Here is a 26,758-nt window from a genome sequence, read left to right as displayed (position 1 = left end):
TTTTTTCCTTTAAAAGTATATTTGCATTTTGCTAGCTTAAGTTTATTGAAACTTAGCTCTTGTATGTCATTTCTTATTTTTCCCTTGACATGAAGTCTTACCTACTTGATGAAGATGTCATTTGAATGGTGTACTGCAAGGAATTAAATGCTGTTTGTAAATTATGCTTTTACCAAGGTAAAGACCAAATTTTATGAATTCACTTTTTGTTTATAAAAGGAAAAAATAGCTTCATATATTTAATACATTCAAAAGTTTGATTAAATATTTAATTGTATTTACTTATTAAGTTGACACAGAAAAAAATGCTTTTATTTTTCTCATATTATACAACTTTGTGTTCCTAACCTATAGCAAGGTGCTTCGCACATAATAGGCTTTCCTTAAATTTTCAATGTAGGAATAAGTTTTATTATGTTACTCAAAAGCTTCCAAGAAATAACTAATTATGCATACTATGTTAATGTTTGAATCTTTAAACATGGGTTTTTAATGTATTTACCCTCTTTTTCTAAAAGACAATTTTTTTTGTATCTTTAGGTGCTAATGTGTGTTTAAAAAAACAAAACCTTGGAGTAAAGTAGCAGCACATAATGGTTTGTGGATTTTGAAAAGGTGCAGGCCATATTGTGCTGCCTCAAAAATACAAGGATCTGATCTTCTGAAGAAAATATATTTCTTTTTATTCATAGCTCTTATGATAGCAATGTCAGCAGTGCCTTAGCAGCACGTAAATATTGGCGTTAAACTTCTAAAATTATCTCCAGTATTAACTGTGCTGCTGAAGTAAGGTTGGCCATACTCTACAGTCATATTTTAATGTATATTAATATTACCAATGTATTTTCAGCTTTATTATAATTAATTTTCAGTATTACTGATAATCTTGTTATTTTTAGTATGATTCAATAAAAATAAGTTAGAACTAACTTTTAGATGTTTTTATTAAAATAGTATAATTGCAATTTAATAGTTGTGTTGAATGCCATCAAGTTTATTGAAAGAGCTCATACAGCATCAAATAAATTTATTTTAATGCGTATTTGTATTCAGTCTAAATATTCAATTTTTACTTCAGGTAGAACGGAAATATTAGTTTTCCCTTTATTTCTCTAGTAAAATGAAATTATATTAAGACATTTGCTTATCTCACAGATAAATGTACATTATAAAATACACATTTTGAACAGAACTTAGAGGACAATTTTTAGTAGTATTTCTAAATATTCTCTTATAAGGGAAAGGGGAAAGTATCAAAACGTGAATTAAATTCCTGATATCCTGTGTCTCAAAAAAAAGTTATCTCAAAAAAAAGTTAATCATAACTTTAAAGGTAGGAAAGACCTTATAAATGACCAGTATATTTGTTGGTTAGTTCAGGAAACAGAAACTCAAATTGAGTAATCTGCTACACATGCAGATTAGGATCTTTAACCCTATGTCTTCTGACTTTATACTATCATATTGGTTTTTTTCTTGTTTTTATTAAAAAAAATTTTTTAATCCTTAACCACAGATTTTTGTTAGAAAGTAAAGTCGAAAATATGAAGGCCTTGTTTGCTTTTTTTTATATCTAGTATTTAACTTTATCATAAGACCAAAAATTATTATGATAGTCACTAATTTTATAGATTCAAACAGTCAAAATTTTTTAATTTAATTGAAGTTTGAAGGAAAATGCTTTCTTTACCTTCTATTCCTTATTTGTTGGTGTTTAATTAAGTCATTAAACTAAAAATTGATGTTTAGGATAAGAGTGTAGTTGTGTAGTGTACTATACTCCTGGTCCTATTTCCTACAAGGAATATCTCACTCCTTTCAGTTGTAACCAAGCAGGAAATCTATAAAATACAAGCAGTTCTTAACAAATCATTTCAATTATAATTGTCTATGTTGGAAACCCTAAAAGTATTTCAGGTGTAATTTAAGGAGTTGTATTTGAGCATCTTCTGTTTAAATTCTTATTTCAAGGTAAAGAAAATATATAAGACAAAGCTCTTATTTTTAAGAACAATCTCACTTTATTCCAGCAAAATTTTTTTCCCAAAATAAAGAAGTAGTATACCATATTGGCGAGAATCAAATGCCAGCTTTCACATGGAAATATTGCCTTGGGGCTTTTAAAAGTCATTCATCAAGCTTTTAGCCTGTTCCCTTTATTTTATCTCAGCCATTTCATGAAAGACCGTAACAAATATATGGTAATTTTTGGTTCCACTAAGAATATTTCAGGAACTAATACATAGATGCTTAGAAATATTTATTGAATGAATTACAAAGTTTGTCCAGTATTTTCCAGAACAAGCCAGGAATTAGATTTCTATTTTTTCTTTTGTTTTCCTTAATATATTTGAAGTCAGATTTTAGAAAATTATATTTAATCTAATTTGCCTTCTAAATGCATTTTATATTTACTAAATAAATCTTTATATCTTAGGTGCTCAAGATGTGTAAAAGGATCATTTGGGGCTAAATAAAAACTTTATTTAATTCAATCCTGAGAATAGATTAAAGAAAAATTGAAATATTGGGTGAATAAGAAAGTATAGAAAAACTGTTGCATTGAAATTCATTATAACAGTATGCAACTTCTTTCCAGTCTCTTATTAGAGAAGGTGAAATAGCCTGTCGGTACCTAATGAAACACTCATTTAGGTAACTCAACAAGCCTTAAAGTTTTATTTGTAAGAGTTAATATATTTCCATCTTTGTGTAATTTTGAAACACAAAGAGCAAATAGTAAAATAAAAGTTATACCCTTTCATGTTAGTCTTAATATGGCCATTTATTTTTTTTGCAAAGAAGAAATAGCTGTATATGGGTGTATATTAAGCTTTCATTTTTTCCACCTTCTTTGGAAAAAAATCCTAATCTTTTTCATTCAGGTTTAAGTTGATGCCAAATAATTCCAATATTGAGCAACTTAAATCTGTTACTTGGAGTATGGATTGAGTTTGGAGCTAACTCAGAGGACTACAGGCAAGTATTCAGGAGGTAGTCAGAGGGATATCTTAATAGTTAAACAATTCAGCTTGCATACTATATTCAAATTCAAGTCTCTTAAGATCACATATATATGAGAGTAGAATTAACAATTTGATCATAGACTAAATGCCATATTTAACAGTAAAGATTTTCTTCATTCAATTATGTAACCTTTTAATTGTTATAGAATTAGAGGTGTTTTTAAGCCACCAGGTATCATTACTGATATATGTTCAGGTTAGCCATAACTGGATTAGCAAGATTATACTTTAATAAACTATGATTTCTAAGTTAATGTATTTATTTATTTAGAAGTTGACATTCTAAATCAATGTTTTTTTCCTTTTGCAGGTGGATATTACTATCCCTTATTCATGGAAAAAGTTATATTCTAAGTGTTGTTTCCCATTGAGTATTAGCAAAAAGGAGAAAAATTAATGTCCTAAACTTTTGAGATAGATTTGGCTCTAGTAAGTATTTAGACCTATTATTAATAGGGTTGGCCAAAAAGTTCGTTCGGTTTTTTTCCATAAGGCTCTAGTAGCGAGCACTTAGTTGTCTTTAACTTCATTCGAAACAGTTTTGTTAGGTTGTATTGTGACAGCTGTCATATCAGAGTGCATTTTTAAAAAAACTTATCAAAATTGGTGAATTTTTGTGTAGCCATTTTAGTATTGAAGATGGAAGGAAAAAGCAACATTTTCGGCATATTATTGCTTTATTATTTCAAGAAAGGTAAAAACACAACTGAAACATAAAAAAGGATTCGTGCATTGTGTGGAGAAGGTGCTGTGACTGATCGAACGTGTCAAAAGTGGTTTGCGAAGTTTTGTGCTGGAGATTTCTTGCTGGACGATGCTCCACGGTTGGGTAGACCAATTGAAGTTGATAGGGATCAAATCAAGACATTAATTGAGAACGACCAACGTTATAACACATGGGAGATAGCCGACATACTCACAATATCCAAATCAAGCTTTGAAAATCATTTGCAGCAGCTTGGTTATGTTAATCGCTTTGATGTTTGGGTTCCACATAAGTTAAGCAAAAAAAACCTTCCTGACCACATTTCCGCCTGTGATTCTCTACTTAAACGTAACGAAAACATTCCGTTTTTAAAACAAATTGTGATGGGCAATGAAAACTGGATACTGTACAATAATGTGGAACAGAAGAGATCGTGGGGCAAGTGAAATGAACCACCACCAACCACACCAAAGTCCGGTCTTCATCCAAAGAAGGTGACGTTGTATATTTGGTGGGATTGGAAGGGAGTCCCCTCTTATGAGCTCCTTCCAGAAAACCAAACAATTAATTCCAAGAAGTACTGCTCCCAGTTAGACCTACTGAAATCAGCACTCGATGAAAAGCATCCAGAATTAGTCAACAGAAAACACATAATCTGGGACTTCCCTGGCTGTCCAGTGGTTAAGACTCCGTGCTTCCACTGCAGGGGGTGCAGGTCCGATCCCTGGTCAGGGAACTAAGATCCCACATGCCACGCAACACGGCCAAAAATAAATGAATAAATTTAAAAAGCAAAAAGAAAGAAAACGCATAATCTTCCATCAGGATACTGCAAGACTGCATGTTTCTTTGATGACTAGGCAAAAAGTGTTACAGCTTGGCTAGGAAGTTCTGATTCATCCACCATATTCACCGGACATTGCACCTTCGGATTTCCATTTATTTCGGTCTTTACAAAATTCTCTTAATGGAAAAAATTTCAATTCCCTGCAAGACTATAAAAGGCACCTAGAATAGTTCTTTGCTCAAAAAGATAAAAAATTTTGGGAAGAAGGAATTATGAAGTTGCCTGAAAAATGGCAGAAGGTAGTAGAACAAAAGGGCGAATACGTTGTTCAATAAAGTTCTTGGTGAAAATGAAAAATGTGTCTTTTATTTTTACTTAAAACCCAAAGGAATTTTTTGGCCAACCCAATACTTAACATGTCTGGGAGAAGAAGTAAGAGACCATCATCAGTACATTTCCAGCTAAAATTTTTTATTTTCTTACCTCTTATCAAGGGATTTCCTAAAATTTCTGTTTTATTACTAATAGTTTGAGCCCCTTTAATGGAGAATTAATTTCTCCAGCAGAATTTAAGAGTTTATGTTCTTACCTTGTTTATTTATAAAATAAATCTCACAGATTTCTGATTTTTTTTTTTTTAGGCTATTTGCAATGAAGAAAATGTTGGCAAAATAAGTTTAAACTTTTTATGTTAAAATTACTGTGCAAGGTAACAAGTTAGTTGCTGGGTTTTTGTTTTTATTACACTGAAATTAAATTTAACATTTATCATTTCTCTTTGGGTCTATTTCTTGATTTTTAATCCATGGGATTCATGCAAAAATTTCATGAATAATACATTTAGATTAGCTATGAGTACAGGTCCCCCTTAATTCTGTGGAACTTTGAATAATCTGATACTTATCATATTCTTGTGATTGAACTTTTGTGTTTTGAAAAAGTGTAAACTGCCTGGAGAATCTTGTTATTGTTTATATTTATCTTATGCTATAGCGTTAGATTTTGTTTGAGAAATTATGCTGAGAAAAAAATTTTTAAGCCACCTTTACACTAAATGTCCTCAATTTGATTAACTTGTTATTAAAGTTATTCTGTATATCTTCATTTTATAATTTAAGCACTTAGCATGGATTAATATCTTTAGGAAGTAGTAGAAACTTTAAAATCACTCCAGAGTTTGCTTATTTCCACATCTCATTATTTTATAATCTTTGGGAATGCTTGTATTTATGAAAGTAACATTTTTCAGGGATATAAATTCTAATAGAGCCACTAAAACTTTTTTTCTGTTTGGACTTTAATGCATACGATACTAAACTATAGGATAATTTTTTTTAAGTTTTCATGTGATCAGTTAAAAATACCACTTTAGCATGAAGCAACGAAGTAGAATGTCGTCCCATAGTTAGAAGTAAAGAAAGTTTAAGTACATCATTTCTTAAGAGAATTTGTACATTTTAACATAGTCTATGCAGATTTTTATGTTAATTTGTTTTTCCATAAATGTCTTTTCTGGCTTATGTTTAACAAGGAGCATTAAAATAGATTTGAAGCATTTATATAGAGAGGACTACAAATTTATTTATTCCACTATATTGGCACTGAGGATCAACACTGAACAAAACAGGTAAATTCCAGCCCTCATGAGCTTACAATTTGGGGAGTGAGGCATGGGTAATAGAACAGACGAACTGATAGGTACTATATGTGGTATATCAGATGGTGATAAGTTCTATGAAGAAAAATAAAGCAAGGGAAGTGGGAGGGATGGGTTAAACGTGTTTGGAAGGCAGGCAGATGTGTTTTTAAATAGTGTGGTCCAAAAATGCCTCACAAAAATGACATTTGAACAAAGATCTAAAAAACAGGGAGCAAACCATTAGGTTTCTGGGAGAAGAGCCTTTCAAGCAGGTGAAATAACAACTACAGAGACCTTGAGGCTGAAACATTTTTGGTGTGTACCAAAAAGAGCAGCAAAAAGGTCTGGATGGCTATGATCAAATATACAAGAGGGAGAATCATAGCCCAAAAAGTTTATAGGAGCCAGATCTTAGGGCTGTTCAAGTTCTTAGCTTAATGTACAGATTTAATTTTCCTTGCTTTAAGAGAAACTTGACAGTTGTATGTGCATCAGCCTATGCGATCTTTGTAGATCGAATATTTTTTTGGATCTCACTCAAGGTTAGAACCTCCATCTGAGACCATTTAGAACATAAACAAAATGTTTAAATGGTTAATAGGTGTATATGTGATGATCAGGTTTTTATGAATTGTGATTTGATTGGTCTGAAATTGTTTTTTACTTGCTCAGTTTAGCTAGTCAAAGCTAATAGCTCCAAGAGACACTCTGAACTTGTTCGCATTTGTCATTTACTCAAACGAACCACAGTTGTCTTCAACTCCTCCATTCTAGGAATTGCTGCCATTTTTCTCACTTATTCCTATTAGCATTTTAGCTGAAGAGTTCTTTGCCTGTAATTGTTTCATCATGCTTTTGCTAATAAGATAAAATTCAGACTTCTTAACTTAGACCTCATGATCTTGCCCCAGCCTTCAGTTTTTCCATTTTTCTTCAAGCTAACTAGTCCCGCTCCGTCTGTTTTTCTATCTCTGTGCCCTTATTTATGCCATTTCACCACCCCAGTTCTCCCCCGACTAATTCTTGTACATTTTTAAAAAGCAGGTCAAACCTCTTGTGTGTGCTAAGTGTTTCCTGACTTTAACAGTCTGGCATTATCCCTCCTTCCCATGTTATGAATGGTTTATACCTGTAGCTCTTAACCTTTTTCTCTCACTTAACAGAGAAGTACATTCATTATCATTAATTGTATCTCATTTATTCATGCATATTAACCTTTTATAAATGTATTGGCAATGTGAAGAAAAAATTTAAATTTAAGAAACAACAAAAAGCAAGTGAACTAAGACATCCGGAACTTCAAAACACCAGCCTAAATATTAGGTCCCAAAGTTCAAATATTAATTTTATGCTGACAAGTGATATAGTTGATTTTTTCTCAGTTATATTAAAATATATATCACATACAGTAGAGTGTGGACCAGTCATAATATATTTCTAGGATTTTAGCACGTTAAAAGAATTAACGAATTAAAAGAATTCTTTGTGAGTAGGACCCAGGCATCATGATTTTAAAGCTTTATAGTTGATCTGTATCTGGCCAAAGTTGAGTGACCTAGAGCATCATAGCACATAAGAAGGCATTCAATAAACAGCTGAATGATTGAGAAAAAAAAATTTTTTTTAAAGAATACTGGATTCTCTTTCAATTTTCTAATACTGTAAAAGCTATTAATAAATATACTCATTTAAGAAGTAATCCATGTGTTTATTATAGTGTTGTTTATAATATTAAAAGATTAAAAGTTTTTAGTGTCCAATAATAAAAAACTGATTAAATAACATGCTGAGTGGAATAATGTGCAGCTGTTTAAAATAATGTAATCAGTATTTTAATGAGCTAGAAACTTCATGATTAAGTGAAAAAAGGTTACCAAATAGTGTGAACAGACTCATTAAAAGAATACATATGCTAAAATGCTATTACTGGTTCACTATGGATGTGAGATAAATCTTACTTATTCTTGATGATAAATAAGCATGTATGATTTTTGTGAGTGAGCGGGAGAAAAGGAGAGAGAGCTCCTTGAAATATATAAAAACAGTTACTTGCCGCAGCCTTACCACCACTTAATCACCTCCTTTAGAAATCTGTAAATGGAAACCCTAAGTTCCTTTGGGTTCAGGAAATTTAGAAGTGATAATGAAGAATTAACTATCATGGGAAGGACTGAACAGGTAATTTCAAAAATCAGATAACTTTAAAATCAGCTTCAGGGGAGCAATCTACTCTGTGTTCTCAAAGGAATGGTGAAAAGGAATTCAAGAATCACTTCTTGAATTCTGTGTTGAGAGGTTTTGCTGTCTTTTCCCCGGTCTTCCAGCCCCCAAAACCTCAAAAGGTAAGTATAAGAAAAGGAGTAGTTACCTATTTTAATTTTGAAACTATATTAATAAGCTGTAAAAGAAAGCAAATCTGGTCTATTTTATAGTTATAGATATTCAGTAGCACAGTGAAACTGACTTTCAGATCTTAAAAGGATTTTTGTTTAAAATGAAGTTTGTTTTAATTTTTCCCAGCATAAAAATAATGTATAGGCATAGAAACCTCGAAAAAGGCAAAAAATTCTATTTAAAAATTACATTTTTACCATCCAGTGGCAACTATTATTAGCAGTATATTGTTTCCTTCTAGTTGTATAGTTGGATTAGCAAATTCATTTCTTAATTCATGACTATGCCAGAAACTGGAAAGAACATCACCCTCTGGAAAAGAGATATGAGATATGCTCCTGGCTCAAAAAGTTTTTCTTTACATTTATCTACAATACAGTTGATCCCCAAACAACATGGGTTTGAACTGTGAGAGTCCACTTATTTTTTTCAATAAGTATGTACTACAATACTACACCATCTGAGGATGAGGAACCGCGAGTACAGAGGGCAAACTCTAAAGTTACACGTGGATTTTCAGCTGCAAGTTGGGTCAGTTCCCTTAACCCCCTTGTTCAGGGGTCAACTGTATACCCAAAAAATACCACTAATTTTATCATTTGTTCCATAATGTTTTACTGTAAAAATGCGTACATTTTAAAATTTCTTTTTCTCAAAATATTTTAGTAAATTTGAGTACATGAGAAGATGCATCTTGTTTACCCTCTGGCTTCCTCTTTCACACCTGCGTGTCATCCCCAAGCGTACCTTTGCATAGTTTGAGAGCCTTTCTGAAGCAAGGGAGGTCATTGAAGTGTTTTCATTGGGAGAGAAAGAAAAATAATTACTGAAAATGTATTGTTCAAGATTTGCTGAAGGAAATCTTAAGACCATTAGAGAAATTATGTGCTTCTTTTGTACCCCAATAATCACATCAAATTTATCAAAAAGCTGAGCTGGTGTTCTAAAATTGTGGAATTCACATTTGATATTCAAAAAACATTTACTAATTACGGACATTTCAGTTCAAACACATGGCTATGGTTATCAAAATGTAAACATGACACATATATAAATTCATAGTGTATGACCTGTCTGTTACAGTGACCCATTTAGAATGTAAAAATAGTATGTCTCAACCTATTTTTCTCACATTTCAATATTTTATAATTTAAAACTCTTTAACAGTAGTTTTAGACAGGCAGGTTTAGAATCTGACAACTTGGCTAATCAAATAAACATTTGGGAGTCTAAAAATCTGACTCAGAGGGGTGTTTGTCACCAGAACTCACCTATGGTACAGATGTCAAGTTAGACCCTCTGTTATGCCACTTTTGTCACCATTCTAGTGGACATTGCATCCTTTGAAATAATAGGGAAAGCACCCAAAAGTAAGGCCTCAGGTCCATAATAGTTAAGCTATCAGACCAGTTTTTTGAACATAATTCTTTAGATGTATTTACCCCTAAAACCCAAGGAATTTGGATCTTTAAAAATTGATGACTTACTCTTTCTAAAAAGTTCCTTATATTCTTCAGGAAAAAATTTGTGATGAGTTTACAGTACTTCTATATTCATTAAACTAAATTCCTTTTTATAAAAAAAGGAATTGTGGATGGTTTTGGGGGTAGTCAAATTGGATAATTCAGTTTGGAATTTAGGTAAAGGTTCAACAAATTTCAAAACTAGCATGAAAATTCTTCATTTATTTAGGCTAAACTATTGCTATATGCTAATAAACACGTGTTCTCCCAAATCATTGTTGATTGAAAGTCTTGGTTTATATAGTTCATGTCAGGACACATGCAGACTATGGATGTGAACCAGTTTTAGAGGGCATTCAGAGAACTGAAAAAATATGAGATGTCAAATGTCCTCAGGGGTGGGTGGAGGTATTAAGAAGCTTGCTTGAAAAAGAACAATACTGAGACTTTTATTCTGTATTGCAAAATATAGAAGGGCAAAACTGGGGAGATTGAGTTTCAGGGATGCAGATATAAACTCTTAAGCAAGGGATTTCTACCGACTATGGATGTGTATGTGCATTAAGGAAATGGACTGCTTTACCAAGGGCCTCAGAGCGATGAAATGGGGGCGGGGGAGGGAATAAGATTTAAAGACATCATTTGAGATGAAGAAAATCAATACATCAGCTTGAACAAATTCTTGCCTTTAAAATGAGCGCACTGTGCTAACAATTTTTGACTAAAGGAAACTACAGGGATATTTCTAGATTTTTTGTTTTAGCACAGCTTTTACTGAAAACTATTATTTTAACAGAACTGACAGTATCTAAGGAAGGTACTCCCTTAAGAAGTTCAAGATCACGGTTTCAAGAAGTATGTGTCACTTGTCTGAAAACTGAAATTATGAAAATAATGAGTTACTGAAATTGGAACATAATTTTTGAATACTAAAAACTTAAAAGTTGGCATTTGTTTTCAAGAAGGATTACTTTATCAAGGCTGTTGGGTAAATCCAGTATAGAACTGGATCATTAAGTTTTCATTTTCCTCTTAAGACTTCAAAGGAGAATAAAGTTGAAGAATTTGGATAAACTAACAGGAAGGAACCAATTCCAGAGAAATTCTTAATCATACCGTTTTGATTTGAAGAGAGTTGAATCATAGTGTCAATGGGATATTCTCTGATATTTATATTCCAGGGTGCTTGGATTTTTCAAAAGACTGCTGCGCCATAGCTTGGACTTAGAATTGCCACTTTTAGAATTCTCTTTCTGTAGTTAAATATAGGGGGATTCAGCTTCAATTGGAGCTTTTCTTACCTCACTAGACACATAGTAGGTGCTCAGTTATTTATTAAGTGGAGTGTTCCTAGGAAGATCAATCTCACTCTGAAATTGGCACTGGGTCTAGTTGATTCTGTCATCACATGTACAGGAAATAATCACTCTGTATATTCTTTGCCAGTCTTTTGAGCCTAAATCATAGTTGAGACTTGATTAAGAAGTGTTACGCCTTGGCTGAGAAGATAGTTTTTATGACATCTTTTAATGCAGGCTTCTTAGTTTTTACAGTTCAAGTACTTTTCAGACTACTCTGGTTCTCTTTCAAATTTATATAGAGATTCTTGATAGGAGAGAATTGTTAATAGAGTAAGGAACATCAGCCCTGGCACATTTGTTAATGTTTATTTGCCCCTCTGGGAAATAGGCCTGTAAATTTTTATTATTTATTTTGAGTGCTTATTTTAGTGAAAATGACCCAAATCAATCAAATCAAAACATTTAAATACCACCCCTTGGGTTGTGGATGAATTTTTTTTTAAGTACATATGGAAACCACTCAAGCTTTAGGTGCGATTAGTGACAGAAATAACTGCTGACACATTGTCCTTTGCCAGAAACTTTCACATTTAAAAATCCTTTCAATTCTCATAACCACCTTATGGGGGAGATACGTCATTATTCCCATGTTACAAGGTAAGGAAACAGGGAAATAGCATGCCTGATGTCACATAACTAGTAGGTGGGAGAGTCAGGATTCAAGCTCAGGTAGTTTCATTGCAGAGCTCGTGCTCTTAATAATTATATCTACAACCTCTGTCCTATAGTTAACCAAAGGTAGGGGAGAGAAAACTAAATATTAAGCCCTAAAATGCTCAAAATGATCGTGATACCTTCCAAAGAATGTTAAGACTTTAAAATATGTTTGTATGTGGAAGTACTATACTAAGCACAAATTATCTTCTCAAATATTCCATGATGGTGCTACCATCTCACTGCAAGGAGGCATGCTCTGAGAAGTGTGTTTTGGTAACGCTGGACGTGGGTGTTTATGTGTCCATGTCCTTCTGTATGTATGGGTAGTCCATGAATATACATGCAGCTATATGAATTCAGTCAGCCCTTAGTAGCATTGTCCTCCCTGAGAAAACTGCCCCACCTAGTTGTCCAGAGTAAATCTACACAATCTATAGGTCATACTTGGTTGTACTGTTTTTAAGGTGTCAAAGCATCAAACAGCATTGTTCTCTCACTTCACATGTCTCTTTGGAAGCTAATCAAAATCTAAGAGAAAATAAACCTTTTGTAACTAAAAGGCTGCAAATTATACATTTAAATTGTAAACTTACTTTGCAGTTTACCTATTCCTAAGCTATGAGACATACCATTTTCTTTGTATTTTATGTTAATTTAAAGAATTGGACTTCTGGCAGGCTTAAAAATCATTCACTTCATTCTGTCTTATAGAGCAATTGCAGGCAGTATAGCAGGTTCTTACTGAGCCTTCAGAAATACTCTCGGGGTATTGCCTCAGAAGGGGAACCTCCTCCCACCCCCTTCACATACACACACAGAAAATTAATAGCTTCCTTTTCTGTTCTATCATCCCTATAGTAGTTTCATTATTGCTTATGTTACATCATATTGTGATTATTTTTCTTATTTCTCTATGATTAACCTGTAAGCTTAATAGGCTTGAGCCCAGACTATCTTAACTCAGCTCATTTGGTGACTGATATAGTAAATAGAGCCCATGATCGCACATAGCACTCAGTATTATGTTACTTCCCTTCCTTATCATGGAATACATTGATGCCAGTATTAGTATGGCTACTCAAAACAACTCACTTGTTAGATAGCCAGAAGATAGATCTTTTCAGTGGAATCCTCCTAGGATCAATTAGGTGAAATTTCCAGATCACAAATATCACAGTTTCATCGAAGGATCACAAGGAAAGAGAAATGAGAAACATGAAATAGTTCTTGCCAGGCAATAGTAAGTTTTATATGTGAAATAAGTCTTTGTGAAGGCTCTTTATCTCTTACTGAGATGATGCATTAGTTAAGGAATAAAAAATTTCACGGAGCATATTTTATCTCCTAGGTAACAGACAAAAGAAACTTTGACAATATACCTTATGTAAGTCTTAGGAAAACTGTCTCTAGCAGATTGAAATTGTTTCCCAGATGTTCTTCCTGAAGTGTCACAAGAACACTATGGAGGTCAGGAATTCCAGTTAGCTTTGCTACCATCTCAAGATTCAGGGTTTTTAAAAAATATTAAGTGCTTTTAAAAGGGTTAAAATTATTTAATTGCTGTTTTTCCCACTTCATCATTCATCTGACTGACCCTACAGTTGATTGCTTAAGACAGCTTTTAAAATCCAAGTCAACCTTGTTTAGGCCAGTGAATTCATACCAGCTTGTATGTAAGAATCCAACCAGAACAACTATTTATGACTGCCTCTGTTTCTACCTCATCAAGAAATAGTTTTCACTTTAATCTTTCGCGCTGAGGTCATAGGGTGTGACCTTTTTTCCTAGCACTGTATTTGTGTTCTTTTCTTACTATCTCCCAGACTCTGAACTTTACCAGCTTCCTGAACCCACAGAACCCAGCCCCTAAATCCTACCTGCCTAAATCCATGTCATTCAGATGCTTTTTCCTACATTGGGAAATCATCTGGCTTCCGGGCTTTACTTTTGTTTGGAGGACACAAGTATATTCCCAAATTAACTGAAGCTCTAGCCTTAATACTCTGCTTGCTCTCAGATCAATTTCACATGGTGGCCTCTGTTGCTCTTCATAGTTAATGCCTTCCAAACTAGGTTTGGCCTACCTGTCAATAAAATATTTGAGTGTTTTATAATTAATAAATGTATGCGTTGATAATATACCTGATATGTCTGCTACTCTAAGAGTGTTTTTATCTTTAAGATGTTTTCTAAAATTAATTGCTCTCTGCCAGTAATACTCATTACCCTCATTTTTAAATAAGGAAAAAGCCTAAGATACTCTTGCATTAGTATAGGATTTTGGCATCAAGATTCTAAATACAACACATGGCACAGTGTCAACAGTTAGTTAGCTTTAAATAGATAATTGCTCAATAGAATTTATCCAGAGACCTACGAAATGAAGCATGAGAATGATGAAATCATCTTATAACCTCATCTTCAATCCAGGGCTGCCTAATTGCTTGCCACGGAGAAGTCTAAAATTGTTGGAAATTCCTTTTTTTGGCTAAGTTTACTTTTCATCTTGTTTCATTTCCTGTCTTAGTATGATAATCTTTTTATATGAAATTGTGCTGTTTAAATTTTCATAATTAATTTATTCATGTGTAGAATGTGTAATTTTATAATTTGTGATAGCTGATGTATTTCAAGTAACAATTTCCTTACACATATAAGAACAACATTAAAATTAAACTGACACAGAGTAGATATCCAATAAACATTTAAATTAATATTGAATGAATTAATAAATTAATTTATTTAACATGGTGGTAAGTCAGAATTTTTAGAATTCTGTTATCAACAAATAGTCTTATAACTTTTCAACCTTCTCTGTGTTTTCAAAGTGTTTACTTTTAATACTCAATATTTTTGTATTTAATTTCCCACAGTTGAAAAGATGAAGCTTCTCATAGAAACAAAATATTTTTTTAGATTAAATAATCCTTTTTAGACTATGTTTTTGGTTCTGTTACTGGCTCCTAGGGAAAAGAAATTGCAATAAAATAGGCATTTTAAAGAAATAACTTAGGATTAGGATTCCTTCAAGAATTCATACAAGAATTAAGAACACTGTAGAAAATCAAGTAATATAAATTAGAAGTGAAAATATCCATTAGATTAATTTGATGATTCTAGACATGAGAATCTAAGTTATTTTCTATCATTTTGTCCTCATTTTTAAAGTCTCAGACAATGAAACTTCCATCACTTGAATCTCATTCAGTAATGTGTATACAGCTATTCATTCATTCAACAAGTCACTTTGTTCAGAGGCATTTGCCTCTGATACTAGTATCTTCAATGTCATCAAAATGCATTTTATTAAGATGACAATTGAGCATGTAGGAGAAGCTTAAGCTTTCCCACTGGTTTAGAAGACCATGAAATGAAGCAGAATAAAAAGTTATAATTCAGTATAATAAAATTTGTGAATATTATCCTAAAAAAGTGTTCAGGTAGCTTGGTTACTTTGCCAGAGGAATGACAATGTAAACAGAAGCTTAAACTGTTCCTATCCTAGAGAAGTTAAATGTGGTCCTATTCAAATACTTAAAAATTGGCTCGGCTTAAATTTGTGTGACCTTAAGCAAATTGCTCTCTCCAAGCCTCAGCTGTAAATTTTAAGTAAGAGGTTGAACTTGGATCTTTTTCGTCCCAAATTTTTATAATCCTAGAACAGAGTCAGCCTCCAATGTATTTATTTTATGAATAATTCTGTACGCTGACATATTACTCATTAAAGCAAAGGAAAAAAGTTAAATAATCTTGTAGATTTATGTGGAAACCTTAGTTATCACCTTAGAATTTTGGATATTATATATTTAAGTTTTCCATTCTAGAAAAAATTTAGATTTGTTTTTCCTACCCTTTTGTCAGATTGTCACCTTGACTGTGTGAGACATGGCCAACAAAAGGAAAACAACCCCCATAGAAACTTGAAGAAGGAGAGGCACTCACTGTAAATGAAAAATAAGAAATCTTTTAATGTTTATCAGATAAAGAAAGCATTTAATTGAATTAATGGGACACTATGGAGTACCAGATGATTTAGTTAACTGACATTTACAATGATCTTAAACCTTGTTTGAATATTTTGTAAAACATTAATAAAAATTACAGTATTTCAGTATATTTTCTTAAACAGTATGCTGAATATTGTTAAATTTTATGTAAGGATCAAGTCATATAAAGTATTATGTAATAATAAGTATAGAAGTTTGGAGAGTGGTGTTTAATGTGTTTTAAGCCATAACATCCAGAGGGTGTTTGATTATAATTTTTCTTAAAGTTAACTTCTTTTTTCTTGAAGTAGAGTGTGAGAGACAAATTCAGGTTAACTAAGGATTCAATTTGAAGAATTCCAGTTTCCTTTAAGCAAAATTTCACTTTATTTCAGACTGAACAAAATTATGTTGTATTCATAATTTGACAACACACTTGAAAGGTGTACACTCTAAAGGATTCAAATTATAAACCTTTCAGTTATAATCTGTTGGTTGTAAGCAAGGCCATGTACTTGTAAGTTTCCCCTACTGCCAGAAATTGTATCAGAAGGGACTAAATTATCAAAAATGGCTACTGGTGTTTTGTTTTGTTTTGTTTTGTTTTTGACTCTGCGGCATGGGGGATCTTATTTCCCCGACCAGGGATCAAACCCATGCCACCTGCCATGGAAACACAGAGTCTCAACCACTGGACCATCAGGGAATCCCAAGAATGGCTACTGGTTTTGATCATCGTTATGTACATAAATGTATGTTATATACTCTACCAAAGTAGAGTAGGACAGTTTTATTCATATGCAAATCTATTTTTGAATAGTGTGAAAAATCTGAGGTGGTGATAATTTGAGGTGTCATATTCTGTAAATGAGAGTGAATATAATTTCATCTCATCAAGAATAGTTATTATAATAATACTTAAAATGCCTTGAAAGTTTTCTCTTTGCATTTTTCAAGTGAGATAATTTTTATTATTAAAGACCTATTCAATGCCCAGTACTTCACTATAGTCTAAAAAAGATGGTCACTGTCGGCAAAGAACTTCTGGCCTAGATGGTAATATTATACTAACTTACAGGAAACAACTAGAGAAGAGTGGAGTGTAAAGTCTGTCTTGCTGACCTGAAGTGCAGTAGAAGCTCAAAGGAAATGTGGATTTGGACAACAGAGAAGACTTCCTAGAGGAGGTTGAAAATGAGCTGGGCTTAAAGAATAGATAGGATTAATTCAGTGAAATGAAGGAATTGGAGACTTACAAGTGCAGAAAATATGAACCAAAGCATGATCAAGTAGGAAGGAGTAAAGTAGAATTACTGGGTTGAAAACAGATTGGTATTGGGGAATAGGTAGGGAAATGAGTGTAACCATGCTTGAGATTGTTTTCCTTCCTTTGCATAAAATGCCCTAATTTCTAATTGAAGAAAATGAGAGTATATTCGGATTGCCTGCAGCCCTTCGAAAATCAAGGTGTGATGATTTGAAGAAAAATCACGATTTGTAAGAAATGTTGGAAGGAATCTAGGCTTAAATTAGTTGAGTTTACCTGAAACATTGAGGGTCTATAGCCTTTAACTGAGCAAATCAAGGGAGAAATCTTGAGAGGCAGGGGTTGCATAGCCAAAAGTCTACTATCAGGGATATTTTTTGCCCAGGTGAGGTTGACCTTATCACTATGGGAATGATCGCAAGTACCACAGTACTGTTGTTAAGCCAAATAAAAACACTGTACTACTTTTCCAAACCTCTAATTTGCATACAAGCCTTAGCTCAAGTTATGTCCTTTCCCTCATCTTCAGCCGTCTAAATATTCTTAGGCTATCTAGCCCCTGCATGAAGTTTTCCCAGTTCACTTTTCTTCCTCACCCAGAAATACCATTTCTCTCTTTTGTGCTCCTATACCTGACCTAGAACAATTAATACATCCTGCTTTATGGGCAGAGGCTATTTTATTTTTTATTGTATACTCTGCAAGTCTAACATAGTGGGTGCTTGATAAATGGCAGTTGATTGCTGAAAATCAGTAGTGATTTGGTGATAAATTAATATGTTCTGGAAAGGCTGAATACCAGCTAGATAAATATAGAAATGCCCAAGCTCTTGCCTGGTCATTTAGAAGTTCTCCACCTTTTACTGTTTCACTTACCAGGGCTCAGGGCTCCTCTCATTCTATGCTACCTATTAACATTCAAGTCTTAGCTACCTTAAAGGTTTTTTTAAAAAACTTAAAGCCAGAAGCCTGTGGGTGGGGGTATGAATAGCTGGAAAACCTATGAAATTTTGAGGGTTATAAATGATCTGATTGATCATCTAAAACTTTCCAGCAAAGTATAATTTAACTGTTTCCTATTGGCTTTTATTTGTTGTCTCTCTGAGGAGATGGGAGATGGTAGTAGAATGAAGAGTCCTTACATTAAAAAATACTTTTCAAAAAATTTTTTTTCAAGAAGCATCATTACCATAATCACAAAAATAAATGTATTGAACATCTGCTGCAGTTCTTTAAAGTGACTCTCTAAAGTTAATTGTATGCTTCTGAATCCCTCCGCTTACTAGAGCTACCTTATTGAGTGAAATGGGTTTTCTTATAAACTTTCTTGGACAATTTTGTAAGAGAGTATCCAAGTCGCACGAAAAAGCTTTCAGAAATCTCAGAAGGCAAAGAAAATTGTGGATCAAATATGTAGCATTTGTTTTCTGCTAGGACATTTAAGTCATATTTATAATGTGATAAGGATTTATTTTTATGTATCCTTAAGAGCTTTTATATAAAATCTATAGGACATTTATGTTTGATTTCCAGAACCTATTTAAATATAAATTACATTTTTTTGAAAAGTCTAATGTTGCTGTTGGGTTGGGTTTGGCTTTGAGGGAGGTTGACATATTTGTTATACTTAACATTTAGCCAGAAGTCAGGAATTCAACCAGCAATTAAATAATGGTTCCCACGGTGAAGCAGTTTCCCCTCTACACTGATTTGCTTTATGACCTGTTTTCTAGGCACTTATTTTGACATCACCACTGCCCCCACAAAAAAAAAAAAAAAAAAAATGTGAGAACTGACTATATCACGGGTACCTAGACCATGTGGAGAAAGGACTGAGACTGGAAGCAGAAAACACATTGTCCGTACAGAGCAAAGTGCCAGACAACAGCTCACTCTAGTAAAGGGCGATAAATGCCACATGAGATGGCCTCCTCAGTTCAAAACTGTAAGTAACTTTAGGGAATTGCAGGGGGACTAGACAGTTGTCTCTGCTGACTCAATAAAAAAATGTCTTCATTTTGTAATTTGTGGCCTGAATGCTTGTAAATAAGATGCACTGAATTGTCAAGTGGTGGACTTTTCTGGTTTGTGGGTGAGAAATAGAATGCAGCCAAAATAGAATGCAGTATTCCCCCAAAAGTAACTTGGGACCTTTGCCTTAAGACCTGAGACAAAAGTTACATGAATTTAGATAACCAGGTTAGAACTAAGTTATTGGGCCTTTGCCTAGATAACCAATTAGAGGACTCTTAGTCTTGATATAGCAAGGAATAGGGAGGTATTATGGCCTCTTGAAACAAAATAATGAAAACTTACAAAATAATGGAATTTTTGGAAATTAAATGTGGCTATACTATATATAGAAGGATTCTAAGAAAGTCTGTTGGCAAAGAAACTGGGCATGTGACTACTGTGGTGATCTAGGAGTGAAGAAAACCTGAACAGAATGGTGGCAATGAGAATGGAGATAAGAGAATAAATTTAAGATATTTCAAAAGAAAAAATTGTAGAACATCATGATGAGTTGGATAAAAGGGGGGCGGGTGTAAAAAATTACACATTTTCTGTACTGGAAGACAATGATAGTATCACTGAAAGGAGAGAGTTAAGAGAAGCTAGTTTGAGAAGGAAAGATTTTGAGTCCCATTTTTGTAATATTGAATTTAAGATGATATCCAGGCATTCCTTTTGAAATGCTATGATTAAAAGTCGCTGAAGGGCTTCCCTGGGGGCGCAGTGGTTGAGAGTCCGCCTGCCGATGCAGGGGACACGGGTTCGTGCTCCGGTCGGGGAAGATCCCACATGCCGCGGAGCGCCTGGGCCCGTGAGCCATGGCCGCTGGGCCTGTGCGTCCGGAGCCTGTGCTCTGCAACGGGAGAGGCCACACCAGTAAGAGGCCCGCGTACTGCAAAAAAAAAAAAAAAAAAAAAAGTCGCTGAATATACAGAACTGGAATCCTATGTAAAAGTCTGGCTGGAGAGGTAAATTTGTCAGTTATCCACTCAAAACTGATAAGGGTAGACAAGCTAACTGAAGTTCTTTATTAAAGACAGTATATCCCTTTATTTTAAAAAGAAGTACATAAACACATTTACATAAAAAAATTATTTGATTAGGCATGTTGTCTTAAATGAACATTTCCAAAATGGAATTAAAACTCTCCTTTTTTTCTTAGAGTGTCATATCTCAAGCTTGTGCCTATAGGAAAACCCTACACTGGTATCAGTTATGAAGGTCAGTGACTAAAATGTGTTAATTATTCTTTTTTTAAAAAATTTATTTATTTTATTTATTTATTTTTGGCTGCGTTGGGTCTTAATTGCTGCGCGCTGGCTTTCTCTAGTTGTGGTGAGCGGGGGCTACTCTTCGTTGTGGGTGCATGGGCTTCTCAGTGCAGTGGCTTCTCTTATTGTGGAGCACGGGCTCTCGGGCACGCAGGCTTCGGTAGATGTGGCGCATGGGCTCAGTAGTCGTGGCTCGTGGTCTCTAGAGCACAGGCTCAGTAGCTATGGTGCACGGGCTTAGTTGCTCCGCAGCATGTGGGATCTTCCCGGACCAGGGCTCGAACCCATGTCCCCTGCATTAGCAGGCAGATTCTTAACCACTGTGCCACCAGGGAAGCCCCTAATTATTCTTGAACCTTACCTTTGCTTCTATTCATTAAACAAAGATCTTTCCCAGTATTACATTGAGGGAATGAAATTGAGAACTTAAAGTCCAAATAATTCAGTCAGTTAAAACTATAAAATTGACATGGCTTTAATTTCTCAAATGGAAAAGCAAGTAATTGAACTGTGGGAAATGTGCTGGTCTCCAGTTTCAAGACACAGTACAGCACAAAGACCTGGCATTCTGGCTGAAGAGTTGTAATAATAAACAGAAATTTGAAAACCAGGAAGACAAGTTTTCCAAGAGTGCAACTGTGGCATTTCAAAAGAGATATAACAAGAAATTCCGGAAGATGGCCAAAACTAGGTTTAGATAATTGAGATTCCTTATTTGAATACTTGTTTTTGATGGAGAAACACAGTTAAGAGGAAATAAAGCTTCTGTCTAAGAGGTCTAAAACATTTTCTCCTTTTCACCCTAAATTGGGTTTGCTTCTGAAGAAACGTGTTAGCCAAAAAAAATCAAATAGGAATTCAGTACTGCTTAAATTGTAGCCAGAAGTTTAAAAAGTGACCAAAGCAAAACAAAAAAAAATTTTTTAATTAATTGAAAGCAAGTATTTTGATTTTCTAGGAGCTAAACCTTGTTTTATAGGATTCCTATTTAGAAAGTCAAAGCATCTTGATCTGTTTACCTAGTAATTACATGCCCATCATGGGACAGAAATACCACATTACTCTATGTTTTAAATTTCTAATATGTTCTACTTTAATGATATGTAAGGAAACCTAAAATGTTAATCTATGCCTCCAAAATAGCCTTTAGAAAACTCAGTAACATGTCTTCTGAATATACCAGAGTCTTTTATACCATTTTACCTAAATCCTTGAACCATTTGATTAATCCGAATTCAGTGAACCTATGTCTTCAAGGCAGGTTATCCAGAACTGGGAACATTTGTTTCTATATTTCCATCCTAGTTGCATCTGACTTATGTGCCTGGTCTGATGACTTCGACTATCTTTTCATGACTCCTGAATTATGGAGGTAAGTCAAGATTTAATATTGATTATAGTCATGTAACATTCATTCTGAATTTGTATTCCGGTAATATTTATTTAATTACTAAGCACTCGTGGCATTGCATTTTTATTAGCAAATTATGGTATATTCCAGTTTTGGCTGAGCTATTTTACTCTGATTAAATGTATAATTTCGCATAACTTTTTTATTTATTTATTTATTTTTGGCAGCGTTGGGTCTTCGTTGCTGTGCGTGGGCTTTCTCTAGTTGCAGTAAGCGGGGGCTGCTCTTTGTTGTGGTGCACGGGCTTCTCATTGTGGTGGCTTCTCTTGTTGTGGAGCACGGGCTCTAGGTGCATGGGCTCCAGTAGTCGTGGCACACAGGCTCAGTAGTTGAGGCTCGCAAGCTCTAGAGCACAGGCTCAGTAGTTGTGGCGCACGGGCTTAGTTGCTCTGCGGCATGTGGAATCTTCCTGAACCAGGGCTCGAAACCGTGTCCCCTGCATTGGCAGGAGGATTCTTAACCACTGCCCCACCAGGAAAGTCCAGTTTTGCATAACTTTCAATTACTTAGTATTTCTATATACATCTAGACTTTCGTCTCATTTTTTGTGTGATTACCCACATAAACTTCTAGTAGAAAATACCATGGGTTTTTTTCTGTAGTCTTTAACTTGAATCAACTCTTTCAGACTCTTTATGTAAAGTATCCTCATCTATCTTTGAATCTACTATAATTCTTGTTTTTCCAAGTGCCTGTTTACTGAGACTATAGTGTTCCAAATTTTTCAGTTCAGTTCAGTTAAGACTCTTAGATGTCCAGCACTGTGGGGGAATATAAAGACCAATATAAAGCACAATCCCAGTCCTCATCTTAAAAGAACTCATGGAACCTCAGACATTCAGCCAGACTTTCTTGGGGTCTCTTATTACAAGAAGGGTAAGATAAACCTCTCCTGTTTGGCTTCCAACTCGGGAACTCAAAGACATTCAAATTCTTACCAGATTGTGAAATGAGAAAAGTAACATGAAATAGAAACACTTGGTAGTTGGTGTGTTTTACTCAACTGATAGAGTAAAAAAAACACCTTAAAACAATGATTTATGGATTTGAGGTGTTGGTGTGAAATCTGAAGGTGCAGAAAGCTCTGTATGATTAAATAAGTCTTAGGCACATTTCAGTTTTGGGAGCAAATTCCTATTTGTTTTGCTGTATTTTGTTGCTTATTTATTCTGTGCCATGCTTAATACTCATTTCCCCTTCACCATGTAAGGTGTTAGCTTTTTATCTATTAAAATATTTTGGGAGTTGGATCGACCTCATAGCTTAGATATATATTAAGGCATTTTCTGAGCTCAGAAATATTGAGATGATGAGTCTTTTGGTGAAATTTGCACATAACTTTTCATCTCAGATAGATCCAATAGAAGGCCTAACAATTCATGACAAAGCTGTTCTGGGACCAAGCTGGTGAGTAATTATGGTTTTTATGATGTTGTTGATTTTCCAGAAATCTAAGTATTTTTAGTAATATATTTTCATCTCATCTCCATACTTCTTGAACTTTTGTTTAAAACACTAAGTTTGATGTCACACTGGTGTTTTCCACGGGTTCACTGGCTCCAGGAAGGTAATAAAATTTCCCAAATTTCTTTTTAAAAATTTCCTCTTAGTGGCTTTTACATTGCTAAGTGTGCTATTACAGAGTCAACTTCCCCAGCACAGAGGAAAAATAAAAGTAGAATATAGGATAGTTAGAGGTCTTAGCAAGTCTTTTGTTATTCCAGCAAGGTCTCTGTTAATGTGACCATTTCTGTTATTTATGATAGAGAACCAATACAAAGACTTATAAAACTAAGCTGACATTTGTCAGATGTAAACAGAATACAAGACAAATAGAAACAGCTTACAATTCCCTAAATCATATATTTCTCAAGCTCCTTTCCCTTGACCATTTTATATTACCTCAGGCTCCTGAATTCAGATATATTTTGAAAGCAGCCCAAATTAATTTTGACTTTAACATAACCTAAGGATTCTTTGTAATTATGACTTGTAGATTCTTTGTAATTATGACTTGTATATTAAATTCGAGAGTAAAATTCAACACCAGAGCTCCTTTTCAGAAAATCTTTGTAGGGAGAACTTCCAACAACTTATAAGGTTACACTGTTGAGGTTCAAGAATAAGCTAAAATCTTTAGTGCCTAATCAGAAATGAAACTGTAGGTGATGGAAAGAGGCTGAAACAAACATAAGTGGAAGAATAGGGGAGGCCCAACTATCACTGGTATTGTTAAGACTGACAAACCATGCTTTGTGATGACTCATACCTGTGTATCTGAGATGGATTGATAGGAGTATATGATTTGATAGACCAAAGTTTTCAGTTTGGTTGGCCAAGACAAGCTTCTGCCATTATTTTCTTATAATTTCTTATGATTTTCTTATAATCAATTCAGTCGAGAAGTTAAGTGATGCTCATATGAAGATGTTAAAGTCTTTTTTTTTTTTTTCTAAAGCAGGCAAGAGTTTAAATTTGCCTGTGGTGCATCTAACATAAGCCTGTTTTCTTCCAGCCATATGCCTGCCTCCTTTTCTAAAACAAGACTCTTTTTTGCACGTCTTGACATCCCAGTTACAGTGCCCCACTCTATGTTGGAGTGAAGACAAGAGGCTTATTACTTAGATAATCTTGACAGATGTGTCTCCAGATAATATCATCTCTTAAATATTTACTAAAATAAGAAACTCAATCCACTCTGAAAGTACACTTTTCCTAATGAATAATATACATTTTTAAATTTTGGTTATCTATCTCCTTCTAAAAATCTCTGGATTGTGAACCCACGACTTTTGAGGAACTGTTTAATTAAAGGCTTAAGTTATTTTAATTTAAGCCCATTGTCAGTGTTATGAACTGTAGTTAGTGAGTTCTAGAAGGGAAGACCTTCTTTTGCTCCTTGCAGCTCTTTGCTCCCCAGTGTCTAGAATAGTATTTGGCACACAGTAGATGTCAATAAATATTTTCTGACTGAATTAATTAAACGTGTATATATTACATGTTTCCATAGGGTCATGTTTCTATTAGCACATTAAAAAGAACATTTTATTTCTCATCTCAAGCTAATTTCCGGCAAGTGTGAATGACTAAGAACACATAATAGCAGTTTAAACATTTCCTGTCTTATTCCTTGCCAACCTGTAGTTACAGTATTTTTTGCTTCACTATTCTTTTAACCACTTATCAGTTTTGAATCATCTTATCAGCAAAGCCCTATACGGAATTAAACAGTGTAACATATATAACCATGCCAACTACACCCAGCTAGTTAAATCACACGCGTGCCCAAAACTTAGCAGACTAGAAATATTGTGCCCTCGAATATGATGCTAGCAAGGGAACCAGGCCAGACACATCATCCCCAAAACTAAGATGACAGACTAAAACAACTAAGTTGGTTTTTTCTGCAGTAAAGAGAGGATGTGTGCCACCAAAAACAAAACACTCATTCATAAGGCTTTTTTTCTTATTTGGGCCATTATTTTCCGTTGCTAACCTTAACGTTACTAATCTTGAAGTATTTTTGCGGTATGCGGGCCTCTCACTGTTGTGGCCTCTCCCGTTGCGGAGCACAGGCTCCGGACGCGCAGGCTCAGCGGCCATGGCTCACGGGCCCAGCCACTCCGCGGCATGTGGGATCTTCCCAGACCGGGGCACGAACCCGTGTCCCCTGCATCGGCAGGCGGACTCTCAACCACTGCGCCACCAGGGAAGCCCAATCTTGAAGTATTTTGCACTTTTCCATTATACATAATCTTTTGAGGTACTATTAGGAAATTTTTTTTTAAAACCTTTTTTCCCTGCAACTTAGTACACAAATCTATAAGTAATTACTAGAAATTTCTGGAGTGTAATTTCTTTACTAACTGTAGGGGTTTCACAGAAAGGATGGAAGAGTAAAATTTATGTCAGTATGAGATAATAGGCCATACTATGCCATAACATGCCTCCAACCCTGGCACACACACATACAATCTTTCAGGTATGGCTTTTTCTTCCTTTTTTAAAAAAGACCTACCTGGTCTGATGAAAAGTAAATCTTCCTCCCACACCCAAACCCCACTCACCCAGTTTCCTCTCTACAGGTGACACATATCTTTGCTGAAAATTCCATGAATATAGTTATATGAGTATCATATATCTTTCCGCAAATGGAAACTAGGTACTGCATATAAAGTGGAAGTATATTTTTCCACTTTATACATTGTCTTACACCTTGCTTTTTTTCAATTTATATATATTTGACAATCCTTCCTTCTTAGTTTATAAACTGCTGTCTCATTCTTTTTAAAGGCTGCACGGTATTTCACTGTATGAACCATAATTTATACCCATTCCCTGTTGATGAACTTTGAGTTTACTTCCAATTTTTCGCTGTTATGATGATACACTGTCTCACTTGAATGTGAGTTCCTTGAGAATAAGGATTTTTGTCATGAGTAAATGTTTTAATTCTGAAAAGTTAGTATAGTGTTCAACAAATGTTTAACAGATGTTTTTGAATGAATGAATGGTACTTTTAAAAATGCTTCTCAACTGCTTCCACTCAATGTTTTTTAACCCTGCTATGTGCAGAGTACTTGGTACTCTTTGATCTAATGATTCCCTTTCTAGATATTTATCCTAACGTTTTAAAGACATGTGTATAAGAGAAATTCCTACAAGAGGACTCACTAAGTCAAAGTAATATGTGTAGGCGACTTCCCTGGTGGTCCAGTGGCTAAGACTCTGCACTCCCAATGCAGGGGGCCCAGGTTCAATCCCTGGTCAGGGAGCT

This window comes from Hyperoodon ampullatus, assembly GCF_949752795.1.
Source record: "Hyperoodon ampullatus genome assembly, chromosome: 16".
NCBI classification, from domain to species: Eukaryota; Metazoa; Chordata; class Mammalia; order Artiodactyla; family Ziphiidae; genus Hyperoodon; species Hyperoodon ampullatus.
The sequence above is the reverse complement of the archived record's forward strand: the minus strand, read 5'-3'. Positions refer to the sequence as shown.